Here is a 13,510-nt window from a genome sequence, read left to right as displayed (position 1 = left end):
GTCCGAAAAGGCGATTTGAGAAATGAATGCATCCAAAATAGGTATCGGTAATCGGTACCGGGGAGTACTTGAGATAAAGTATTAAAAAAACGCAGCCCTAAAAAATAAATCCACCCCTGCAAAGAAAGTATTGAATACTTACCTGCCTGGAGGACAGGGGCGAAGCTACTGTAATTGTAGAGGCTGGGAAGAATGCAAGGAAAGGGCAGGATTGCAGAGGGGTGACATGCCAACACATGTTCATTATGTAACAAAGGTGTGCGTCTTCATTTCATATGCTCTAACGCCCCTTTCAGCCCTGGTTCACACCGAGCTGTGGGAATGAAGCTGTGCGAGTTCAGCTGAATGTCAATGGAAATTGCACCCCAAAATCGCAAAAACAGTAGTGCAGAAACTACTTTCCTGTGACTCCTCCTCCACAACCTGATAGGACTGGTTAGCTATAAGATTTGAAGAGGAGTCCACTGTTGCATTCTCCCTTTTTTCCTCACCTGAATGGATTATCGTTAGTTCAATCGGTTAGCAATATGGAACCCCTTACCGCATCACCCCAGCTAGGTTCAGCCTCTCCTACCTGGAAGCCCTGGCCGTACAGTCTCTAAATGAGCTATAACGCACGGGTCCCCACTCTGATGGTCTCAGGGGCAGAGAAAAATATTACATTTGTCACAAAAAGCCTTAAAAAGGTTTTTTTTTTACTTTGCAGCAGTCACCCTTCTATCTACTTTCGGTTTTTCACTCCTCTTTTCCTAAATCCACTGATCCCTTTTTCTTTACTTAGATTGCTATCATACCTTTCTTTTCTCCTTTTCACTCTTTCTCCTTTTTTTTTCTTATTCTGCTTCCTCCGCGCATGTTGAGCCCTGTAGTCCTACGGCGGGCTGCCCCCTACATCATGGCGGCCGCGTTAGGACGCTCGGCGCTCAGGAAGTGACACTGGCTCTGTTTCCCCCATTTGCCAGTATGCAAGATGACGCAGGGCGGTGCGGGCAGCCAGGGCACATGCGCGGCGATGACGTCATCCCCTCGGCGACGGCGGTTTATTTAAAAATAGCCTTTTCCCCATTTTGCTGCTGCTTGTGATTTCTACATCACTCTCCATCCTGGTTTGATCACACAGCCTGCTGCCTTTCAAGACAAGTCTGCCCTAGCCTCTGGTAAGTCTGATTCTCTACTTAGACTATGCCAGCACCTGCTGCTCGTACGCTGCATTTGCTCTCATGCTGAAACCTCTGATGAATGAATGAATGAATGAAAGAAATACTTGTATAGCACACAATGCGAACTGAATCGCCTCTAGGTATCATAGGTATACTCTATTCTGCGCTATAGAGACCGCTGCTACTGCAGACCATCCAAGAACTACAAGGTAAGGGGGCGTATGGATTCGGTAAGTATTGAAGACAGGGGCGTACCTAGAGCGTTTGGCACCCGGGGCGGATCCTACATCTGACACCCCCCCCCCCCAACTTTTAAATGAAAAACCACCCACAATTTTCCATTTTCTCAAGAATATTCATTGTATACAGCACGCGCCTGGATTCTGCACCCTGTATATAACACATATCTGCATTCTGCACCCTGTATACAGCACATATCTGCATTCAGCACCCTGTATACAGCATGCGCCTGCATTCTGCACCCTGTATATAGCTAGGGTTGCCACCTGTCCCAGATTCACCCGGACAGTTTGGGTTTGGAATCTTGTGTCTGGGTTTCAGTCGGCCTGAAACCCAGACACATTATTTAGACTGGGCTGTGGCTGCCCAAGTAACTGAGATACAGTGGAACCTTGGATTATGAGCATAATCCGCTCCAGGAGAATGCTTGTATTTCAAAGCACTCCCCATAGAAGTCAATGGAAACAAAGATAATTTGTTCTACATTGACTTCTATTGCATGCAATACCGCATGTGGTCAGAGGTGGGGGGGGGGGGGGGGTCGCTGAAAATACTTGGGGACAGCTCGGCTGAACTCGGAAAGGCTCGGAAACACTCGGGAACTCAGTATTTCCAAGTGGCTCTGAGCGGTTCAGAACTGTTCCAAGTGTCACTGGTGCCCCCCGCACCTCTGGCGAAATGCGGTACTGCACACCCCATTAGCTTGAATTCTCCTAGTTTTGCGAGACAACGCTCGCAAACCGAGTCAGAATGAAAAAAAAAAAAAACCCCTGCTAAAAATGACTATATCTACAACAAAAGTTGCTCGTCTTTCAAAATGCTCGTTAACTGCATTACTCGTTAACCAAGGTTCCACTGTAGTCACCCAAAAATCTGTTTCCTATTCGGGAGCTGCAGGCCGCTGTCTGGGGGGGGGCAGGTTTGGCATCACGGGGGGGGCATGATGTCACAAAGGGCACAAAGACCAGCACAAGGGTAACACAATTCTGCAGGCTGCAGCCTCTTCTTACATCAATCCCCCCTCTGCTCACCACCTCGGGCTCTCAGTCTCGGCTAGGGAGGACTCTGGATTCACTCTGTGGAAGCAGCCGCCCCAGCGGAGAGAGATGACAGACACACACAGGCAGCAACAGTGGTGGGTGGAGTTATTAGGAGTGAATACAGTCACTCACTGAACAGTCTGGAACAGTCCATTGCGGCCACGGTGCTGGGGGGTGTTATAAAAAAAAACTAAAGTGAAAATGAGCAACCAGAGACAGCAGGGATGCTCTTGAGATGATCTGACGGTGTCACCCCGACTCAGGTGCAGAACGCACCCCCATAGCAAAGCCACTCGGCCACTGACAACCCTACAAAAAATGTGTGGCACCCGGGGCGGACCGCACCGCCCGCCCCCCTATTGGTACTCCCCTGATTGAAGAGGAGAAAAGCTAGCACTGCCATTAATACCTCTCATTTTGGTAGTTCTGGCAGGTCATCGGGGTCCCGTCACTGCAGAGACTCATCGTCCTCTCACCAGCATCAAAAGGAACACCATACCCGACCTGCGGTTAATACCTTCTGGGTTTGCGGAGCACAAGCGCTACCGAATAAACTTGTGTGCCAAATCTGAAAGAAGCATCTCGCGACAAGGAATCAGATGCAAGGGAGGCGTCCAACATAATAAGAGAATCAGTTAAAGAGTACATTTTGCAGGTGGCGGCATATGAACCAATTAGATGATATAATTCAGCCTCAACTTCATACGCCCCTCAAGATCCAGACGATTCCCCAGAGGAAGATGAACCTTTGGCCCCTACCGTATTCGATTTTGCATTGCTAGACCCCTTTGCAAAATCAGTTAAAGAGGCGATCAGTTGGGAGGAGGAGAAGGACGCCCCTCCTAAATTACAGAAGTATTTTCCTAACCTGAAAAAAGATCCTGAAGTTTTCCCTTTTATCGAAGAGCTTAAATAGCTTATAAGAGACGAGTGGCAAAAGCCAGAAAAAAAATCCGGACTAAATAATAGATTAGCCAAGCTCTATCCACTAAAAGAGCCAACAGTGAACCTTCTTATCTCTGCCCCTGTGGTGGATTCCTCACTGACTACTAGCACGACACGTAACTTTTCCAATAGAAGATGCCGTGACATTTAAAGATGTAATGGACCGTAAGATCGATCTCGATCTTAAGAAAGCCTATTCAGCAGCAGGTGGGGCTTGCATGCCAGCGGTCACTCTGGCCGCGGTTGGTAGAGCCATTACCTGCTGGACATCCAGTGTGGAAAAGTTAATGCTGGAAGCAGCAGACCAAGAAAAAATGATATCAGCTCTGCAGGAACTTCGTGGCAGAGGCGGTGGTGGATATGATAAGATCTTCAGCGAGAGCGATGCTGGCTTCAGTAACCTCTAGGAGAGCGCTGTGGCTGAAGCCTTGGATCGCTGACGCAACCTCTAAATCCAGTTGGTACAAGATACCCTATGATGGTACCAATCTTTTCGGTCCAAAATTAGATTCCACAATATCAGGTCACAGGGGGAAAAAATCGGGTCTTATACCGTCGGACAGAAGACCCAAACAACAAAAACATCCACCCTTCAGACGTCATTTCCCCGAGGTATCTGGGCGCAAGATCTTATAGACCCGGGAAGGAGTTCAAACCGAATTGGCGAAACACACAGCCTTCCTTCGTGAGAGTTCAAAAATCAAAGGCAGTCAACCCAGGAGACCAACAGAAATCTTTTTGATGCCATGCATACCCAGCCCACAATTGTAGGAGCAAGGCTGAGGCTATTTGCCCAGGTATGGATAGACCGAATAAAAGACCCCTGGACGATATCTACCATTGAAGAGGGTCACAGATGGAAGTTCAAACACAAACCACCAAAAAATCATTACAGATCCTCAAGACTAACATCCTCGCGCCTGAAACAGAATCTTCTAGTCAAGTACATCACGGAATTACTACAGAAGCAGGCCACGGGAGCAGAGAGGCAAAGGCTTTTACTCCCCTCTAAACAAGGCATTTCCCTGTTCTGCCTTGTGACATGACAGAGATCTACTGCTCCCTGTCATCGGGAACAGTGATCGCTGTCATGTCAGTGGTAGCCCATCCTCCCCACAGTTAGAATCACTCCCTAGGACACACTTAACCCCTTGATCGCCCCCTAGTGTTTAACCCCTTCACTGCCAGTGTCATTTACTCAGTAATCAGTGCATTTTTATAGTACTGATCGCTGTATAAATGCCAATGATCCCAAAATAGTGTCAAAAGTGTCTGATGTGTCCACCATAATGTTCCAGTCACAAAAAACAAAACAAAAAAAAAAAAACGCTGATCGCCGTCATTACTAATGTAGCGGATGACATTTTGGACAAAGTGTCATTCGATTGTAAATTTAGTTTTTGCCTCTGAACGGTAATGGGGTTCTGAGGATTAATTATGTAGGTCAACTTTGACATCAGTTTGGCTGGGCTTTTAAGTTGAACTGAACTGTTGCCGGTGCATGGACACTGGCCAAGAATGACGGGGTCGTTGGGCCCCTGAGACTTTTATAGGCAGGCGGCAACAGAGTGTGTTCTTGGGGGAAGTCATGGACATTGTGAAATAAGTGACATACAGAGGATGTTCGGGACCACCCAAGGGTCTCAAAGTCACTGCGGAAGATATCTTTCACATGGAAAATGTTGAATGGATTTCAGGGCTGTTTGTTGCATTGGAGCTATGGTCGACACATCTATAGTGACAAAGTTGTGATATGCAGGCCCGATAAAGGGAGTGCCATTTATTTCATCACCACCATTGATACACAAGGACCTAACTTTGCCTGATACGAGGTTTTATTGGTGAACTGTTCCTAGAGTCAAGTCTTTGGAAAATTTTGCAGAAAAGAAAAAGAGTTTCTTTGTGTCTTAAGTTTTTTCCAGTGTTTTCTGCAAGTTTCAAGAACTCTGGGGTAGTTAGGTAGGTGGTTACTACAGGAAGATGCACGTCAAGTTCTACAGGCTTTTTAGCCCACCGTGCTCTGTTTATTGAGAGACTTGTAGTTACAGCAGCTCTGACCACCAGGTGGCGTGAGTCGGCAAGAAATGAGCAGTAATAGGCAAGAACTTCTTCTCTCACAAGTCTTAGAAAATGTTAGAGAGAAATTTCATGTGTCCATGAAGGAGGAAGTTCCATTGTATTAACAATGGAATTTTGCCCTTCAAGGCAAAATGTATAGTGTACAGTGTTGTCTTTTGTATTGTGTTTTCTTTCAGGATGCACTGAGATCGACTGTCAAGCTCATCGGATGTTGGGTGGGTTTAGTCAGTTAGCTGGGTGGTACATGTACAGCATTGAATGTGTTATTGTGAAAAACGTTAATGTTTAAATATGTTTTCCTTTCCTTCCTTTCCCCAACCCCCATGCATAGTTTTTTTTGATAGGATAGGATTTCTGCTCTGGTTGTTGCCTAGACGATGGGGACATTGTCTAAATAACTGGGGGGGGGGGGGGGGGGATGTGTACCGGATGACATTTTTGACAAAGTGTCATTCGATTGTAAATTTAGTTTTTCCCTCAGAACGGTAATGGGGTTCTGAGGGTTAATTATGTAGGTTAACTTTGACATCCGTTTGGCTGGGCTGTGTTAGAGTTCTGCCTGGTCATGTGTACAGTGAGGTGCACATGACAGGCCAGAACCAGGCCTGGTTGGACGTTTTGGGTATCGGCTTTCTCTGAGCCAATCAGTGGGTGCGCCTGGCCCCGCTGGGGAGTCTGGGGAGGGGTAATTAAGATGTTGAGGTCACATGTTACGGGTGGTTTGTTTGTGAGGCCCTAGTGGTCTGTTCCTGATTTCTGGACCAGGGTAGCCCCGCAAGGGGTCCCGGTCACGGGAGTGTTTGACGCTCCGCAACATGCTTCGGTTGGTTAACTCCATTAGACCCGCCTGGTCTGGGGTAGGGATCTATCTGTTCCCGAGTCTTGGAACCGGCTGGTCCAACGCGCAGTAACTGAGGGAGGATTCAAGGTGACAGGGTGTGCTCTCAGCTTGGAGGGGCACCACAGCTCATGAAAGTGACCGGGAAGGACTCTTCAGAGGACTGTCAACAAGCTGGCATCCTGGGAAGTGCCTGGTTACTGAGTTGGGAAGGACATTGACGAATCCACGCTTTTTCCAGTACTATCAAGGAGACAGAGAACGTTGCAGGTACTGAGGAAAAGGTTCCTGTTCACTTTCAGTTACAACTTATTCAAGTTCAGATATTTTACAAGTTCTGAATCAAAGTGCTGACTGCCGTAATCTCTGGATAGAGATTTGTTCAGCCTTGAAGCACCCAGCTGCGAGTGGCTACTCTCTGGGTGGTATTAGAGACTTTGTTATGTCTGCAATTCAAGGTGTCTGAGTTCTTCACCCTTGCCCTCTGTTCCCATACAAGACTGTGTTGTTGGATGTTACCCCTGCAAATAAAAAAAACTTTCAAAAGGACTTTATTGGTGTCAGCATCCAAAGTTGTTGGGTATCAACCCTGGGAACCCCTAGATGTGGAAGAACAAGCCAAGCGCCGGTAACCGGTAAGCCCAAAGAGTTAAGGCCGCCCCACTAATAAAAAAATAAATAATAAAAATGCCATAAAACTATCCCCTGTTTTGCAGACGCTATAACTTAGGCACACACCAATCAATATATGCTTATTGTGATATTTTTTTTTTTTTTACCAAAAATATGTATAAGAATACATATCGGCCTAAACTGAGGAAAAAAATTGTTTTTTTTATATATTTTTGGGGGATATTTATTATAGCAAAAAGTAAAAAATATTGTTTTGTTTTTTTAAATTGTCGCTCTTTTTTTGTTTATAGCGCAAAAAATAAAAACCGCAAAGGTGATCAAATACCACCAAAAGAAAGCTCTATTTGTGGGGGGAAAAAGGACAAAAATTTTCTTTGGGTGCAACATTGCATGACTGCGCAATTGTCAGCTGAAGCGACGCAGTGCCGAATCGCAAAAAAATGCTCTGGGCAGGAAGGGGGTAAAATCTTCCGGGGCTGAAGTGGTTAAAATGTTTTTTTTTACATTTATTTCTAAGAGTGTGTGTATATATTATGCATACTGTACGTGTTTGAGCTTTGGAGTGCACACCCTATGTAATTAGTTACATGGTAGCAAGGCCTTTGGTTGCAGCATTTACGAGCCATGCCCGTAGAGTTATGTATGCAGAGAAGGCTACACACTAGGGAAGCAGGGTTGCCAACCTCCCAAAGCATTTTTTTACTGACAAAACATGGCAAATTTACTGGCGAAGCACCTTTTTTACTGGCAAAATTGAGAAATTACAGAACTCCTATTGAAAGCTAACACAGTACATTTTTTGAACAGTATAAACATATGGAAACACTGACACTACTTATATAACAAAGCAATTTGCTTGATTTACACTTAAAAAGTCAACACAGCATGAAATGATCAGCCCCTGAGATTTACTGGCAGTTGTAAAATGAATCGCAGATTTTTACAAACTGTGAGTAAACTTACTAGTGGTTGGCAACCCTGATAGGAAGTATACTGGCAGTCATAGTAAACACACTGCTTTCCAGATTAAATAAAAATAAAACCTCACCTGACCTTTCTGATGATTTACATTCGATCCGAGGGCCGCAGTGGAAATCTTTCTATTGCTCAGCCTGCAACCAGTGACACAGAGCCGCAGAATCCTGACACTGTGTCCTGGGTTCCCGGAGAGATGGAATTCTTCCAGCTGCAAGAAGTGGAGACGAGAAGGGCGGAGTGACAACATAGGCCAGGGATTGTATTTAAAGGGAACCCGTCACTTAAATGATTAGAACACCTGAACAATGCCAAACACAACAGTTTACCCAAAACGTTTCTAAATCAGGGAGATCTGCAAATAACCATTTACTGTGGATTGTTGAAAAAAAGCTACTACAAAAAAAGCTGCTTAACCACTTGCGCAGCACTTTCACCCCCCTCCCGCCCAGGCCAATTTTCAGCTTCCAGCGCTGTCACACTTTAAATTACATTTTTTAACATTTTTTTTTTCACACAAATAGAGCTTTCTTTAACCACTTTCAGACCGGACCATATTGCTGGCTTAAGACCAGACCCCTTTTTGCGATTCGGCACTGCATCGCTTTAACTGACAATTGCGCGGTCGTGCAACGTGGTTCCCAAACGAAATTGACGTCCTTTTTTTTCCCCACAAATAGAGCTTTCTTTTGGTGGTATTTGATCACCCCTGCGGTTTTTATATTTTGCGATATAAACAAAAATAGAGCGACAATTTTGAAAAAAACACATTATTTTTTACTTTTTGTTATAATAAATATCCCCCAAAAATAACAGATTTTTTTCTCAGTTTAGGCCGATATGTATTCTTCTACATATTTTTGGTAAAAAAATCGCAATAAGCTATTATTGATTGGTTTGCGCAAAAGTTATAGCGTTTACAAAATAGGGGATAGTTTTATGGCATTTTTATTAATATTTTTTTTTACTAGTAATGGCGGCGATCAGCGATTTTTATTGTGACTGCGACATTATGACACATCGGACATTTTTGGGACCATTGTCATTTATACAGCAATCAGTGCTATACAAATGCACTGATTCCCATGTAAATGAAACTAGCAGTGAAGGGGTTAACCAGGGGGTGGCAGTGTAGGGGTTAAGTGTTCCTAGGGGAGTGTTACTAACTGTGGGGGGCGTGGCTCTGTGTTAGTGAACACTGATCTCTGCTCCAATCACATGGAGAAGAGATAAGTGTCCCTTGTTACTAGGCAGAACGGGGAGATACTGTTTACAACGGCATCTCCCTGTTCAGCCTCCCCGTGAGACGATCGCGGGTACCCCCGTGGCGATCGAGTCCATGGGACCTGGGGCCGGACTCATGGTGTCCGGACCGGCACGCGATGGCAGAGCGGCATATAGAAATGGACGTACCTGTACACCAATATGCCTGCCTGTGCCATTCTGCCAACGTACATCATTGTGCGCCGGTCGGGAAGTGGTTAAAGCGTGAGTAAATCCCGCTGACTTTTTTTTTTTTTACACCTGTTAGGGAAAATCCATAATGAGCTAATATGCACCGCATACTAGCTCATTATGAAATGCTTACCTTAGAACGAGACGCCAGCATCTCACTCAGACCACGCCGAGGGAGCTGACATGTTCCCTTGGCGTGTCTTCCGGGTATCGCAGCTCCGGCGCTGTGATCACTCCCACGCATATATATATATATATACAGAGCTTTTTTTCTTGGAGAATAGGTGCAGGAACTCCCCCCCCCCCTGTCTGAGTCACCCCTTGTCTCTGCCCCTCTCATGCCTTGATTCCATCCCCTACCCACCTACCAGTACTGCCCCTTTTTGAGAATACAGAACCAAGTATCATTTTGTGGTGCTAAATCATTTGTATGGAACATGTTAATGATAAAAAGAAAAGCAGTAAATATAGATCCCTGCAGCCAGCTACAATAAAATCCCAGCAATAGATCCCCACACAATAGACTCCCCCAGAAACAATGGACTCCAACAACAACAACAACAGATTCCCTGTAGCAACAGTGAACCACCGACAACAAAATATCACACTCAGTAACAAAATATCCACCCAAGCAACATTAGATCCCCCCAGTAGCAACAACAGATCTCCCAGCAGCTAGCATCAATAGATCCTCCAGAAGCCAGTAAAAATAGACCTCTCCCTCAACAGTAGATCCCTTCCAGCACTATAAGACCCCCCAGCAACAATAGATTCCCCTTCAGCAACAATAGACCCTCACACAAAATCAGATCCCCACCAGTGACAATAGAACGCCCCCTGTCAACATCAACAGATCCTCCAGCACACCCCAAAACCCCATGCTATTACATACATTCAGTGCTGAAGGTGCCAAAACTGCGTTTCTCCATGTTCCCGCTGAAAAAAAGCCCCATTATATGTATATTTCCCAGGTATGGAAAACGCACTTCATTTGACTGCTGTCTCTACAGATCTACAAACTAACAAACAGCACTAAACTGATGGCCAGATTTTAAAAAGCAGTGAATCTGACATTCCAGCTGCATTATGTTTAACTGCTTGCCGCCCGCTGTCCATCATATGACAGCCAGGCAGCACGGCTCTCGTTCTAGGAGGGCATCATATGATCGTGTGCGCACATTCCTGTACCTTCGGTGCCGGCGTTTCACGGAGACACCGCACGCCACGGAGGGGGGTGAGAAGCCATTGGGCATGGCTGTTTACCACGTGATCGGCCGTGATGAAGTCACAGCCGATCACAGATGGTACCACCCCACTGTGCACGGCGCATGCGCGCTGCGCGTGCACGGCGCATGCGCACTGCGCGTGCACGTCGGTGGCGGTGTGTTCCCAGGAACACTGCTTGTCACCTACGATGGTAAACGGTGGCTGTTTACCACGTGATCACCTGTGATCCTTTCACAACCGATCACTAAATGTAAACACAGAGCAGTAACTAGCGGTTACCAGCTCTGCTCTCCTTACACACCATTTACAGTGTGAGGAGAGAAGAGCCAGGAGCAGTGAGTTACCGATCTGTGTCTGTATTGTACTGCACCAAGCACAACACTTGTCCCATCGCCCCCCCCCCCCCCCCATTGTCATCTGTCATCCAACAGTCACCACAGTCACCCCATAAAGTGCACCTGTCACATAAGAGACGGCCATCAATGACTGTCAGTGGTGCATCTGTCACCCATTAGCCATTACCCGTCACCCATCAGTAACTGTCAGCCATCACCCATTGACCGTCTGCTGTCACCCGTCAGTGACCGTCAGCCATCACCCGTCAGCCATCACCCGTCAGCCATCACCCGTCAGCCATCACCCGTCACCCATCAGTGATGTCAGCCATTACCAGTCACCCATCAGTGACCGTCAGCCATCACCTGTCACCTATTACCCATTGACCGTCTGCTGTCACACGTCAGTGACCATCAGCCATCACCTGTCAGCCATCACCCGTCACCCATCAGCGACGACAGCCATTACATGTCACCCATCAGTGACCATCAGCGGTGCACCCATCACTCATCAGTGACCGTGGCCTGTCATTCGTCTGTAACCCTCATTCGTCAGTGACCATCACCCGTCACCGTCCGTGGCCTGTCCCCCATCAGTGACCATTGCCTGTCACACCGTCATCACCTATCAGTGAACATCGCCTGTCACCCATCGCACAGCCCATCAGTGACCGTCACTTGCCACCTGTCACACAGCCATCAGCGTCATGTCCAAAAGAGTTTACAACAGTGAGGAGGCGTTCCAGATCCTCTCCATGACTGCTTAGAGCTACGGGGAGTTCTCATCAGATTCCAATTCTGATTCCGAATCAAATTCGGAATTTGAACGGATTGAATATATTGAATCAGCAAATGATTCGGAGGAAGAATGGGTCCCTCCTAAAAGGGCATGGCACTCTGGAAACCAGGATTATATTCGCAGGCCCAGTACCAGCACTGCCACCAGCGATGGGCTTTGGGAACAAATGCCCAGTACCAGCGCTGCCGTCGGTGATAGGCCCCAGAAACAAATGCCCAGTACCAGCGCTGCCACCAGCGATAGGCCCCAGAAACAAATGCCCAGACCCAGTACCAGTGCTGCCACATCACGCCTGAGAACCAGCACAGGGAATTCAAATCCCCCAACTACTGGAGTGTCACGTCCCCCAAGAGCCAGTGCCTTTACATACATGCCAGAGGGTCTTGCCAACCCAACATGGCTGCCATCTGACTCAGGATCACCAATTATTCCCCCTGTCACAGCACAGCCAGGTGTGCAGGCCAACACCCAACATTATTCAGAGATTGATTGCTTTCTTCTGTTTTTGCCCCACAATTTGCTGCAATTCATTGTGGACCAGACAAATTTATATGCCCAGCAGTATATTGCCAATAACCCCCAATCATCATATGCCTGTCTGTTTGAGTGGAGAGATCTGAATTTGGAGGAGTTTAAATTGTTTATGGGCCTCACTCTAAACATGGGGCTTACAAAAAAAAATGAAGGACATGCCTATTGGTCCACCAACCCCATCCACAACATGCCCATTTATTCTGCCGTAATGGCCAGGTCCTGATACGAAATTATGCACTTTCTTCATTTTTGTGACAACACCCAGTGTCCTCCCCACAATCATCCAAATTATGACAAATCATATAAACTTCCCCCACTGATAAATTTCTTTTCCCAACAATTTGCAGAACTCTATGTCCCCGATCAGAATATATGTGCCGATGAGTTCCTGGTACCCTTTTCAGGCCGGCTACGAATAAAGCAATATCCAAATTTTTGACTATTTTGACCTACATGGGCACAACTGGAAAGATTGTATGGGACCTGGCATACCCACTTCTGAACAAAAGATATCACATATACCTTAACAACTTCTACACCAGCCTGCCCCTTTTCAAACACTTATACATCACAAAAACCCTGGCTTGCTGAACCTCCAGAAAAAATATTTTTGACTATGCCTCTGCCTACCGTTTGGACTGCTTCCACGTTAACTGACCCTGGCCTGTTTTTTGACTATGCCTCTGCCTACCGTTTGGACTGCTTCCATGTGAACGGACCCTGGCCTGTTTTGTGACTATGCCTCTGGCCTACCCTTTGGACTGCCTCCACGTGAACTGACCCTGGCCTCTTTTATCAACTACGCTACTGCCCACCGCTAGGACTGCTTGCACATGATCTGAAATATTTTATGGACTATGCTTTTGCCTACCACTTGGACTGATCTGTTGCCCTGCTACTGGAATAAAGCAAGAATCCCAACCATGACACTACCTGACTGGAGTTTGCATGTTCTCCCTGTGCCTGCGTGGGTTTCCTCCGGGTACTCTGGTTTCCTCCCACACTCCAAAGACATACAGGTAGGTTAATTGGCTTCTGTCCAAAATTGGCTTTAGTATATGAATGGGGACCTTGGATTGTGGGCTCCTTGAGGGTAGGGACCGATGTGAGTGTGTGATGTACAGGGATAGGGACAATTGTAGACACTCACTCAGGTTGAACTGGATGGACTGGTGTCTTTATTCAACCTTACTAACTATGTAACTATGTGACTATGTAATATATTCCTGGCAAAGGGGCCAGATATAGAG

At 46.5% G+C, this 13,510-nt stretch overlaps 1 protein-coding gene across 4 annotated transcripts in view; it reads right to left on the bottom strand.

Annotated features, from left to right (window-relative positions):
- The window catches only part of LOC143941080 (acyl-coenzyme A amino acid N-acyltransferase 1-like), an 84,701-nt gene that overhangs the window by 49,807 nt on the left and 21,384 nt on the right, over nucleotides 1-13,510 (bottom strand). Inside the window, exon 2 of one of the 4 annotated variants that reach the window (XM_077463020.1) lies at nucleotides 7,984-8,211. The exons of 1 other annotated variant lie outside the window; for it this stretch is intronic. The gene's annotated coding sequence lies outside the window, so the exon portion shown is untranslated. The remainder of the gene's footprint in view (nucleotides 1-7,983; nucleotides 8,212-13,510) is intronic. 2 more of the 4 variants (XM_077463019.1, XM_077463018.1) reach the window with 2 other exon arrangements.

Source organism: Lithobates pipiens, unplaced genomic scaffold, assembly GCF_037356315.1.
Source record: "Lithobates pipiens isolate NorthernLeopardFrog02 unplaced genomic scaffold, aLitPip1_a1.2 Scaffold_3, whole genome shotgun sequence".
In the NCBI taxonomy this organism is placed as follows: domain Eukaryota; kingdom Metazoa; phylum Chordata; class Amphibia; order Anura; family Ranidae; genus Lithobates; species Lithobates pipiens.
Note: the sequence above shows the minus strand (reverse complement) of the source record. Positions and strands in the feature narration are given on the sequence as shown.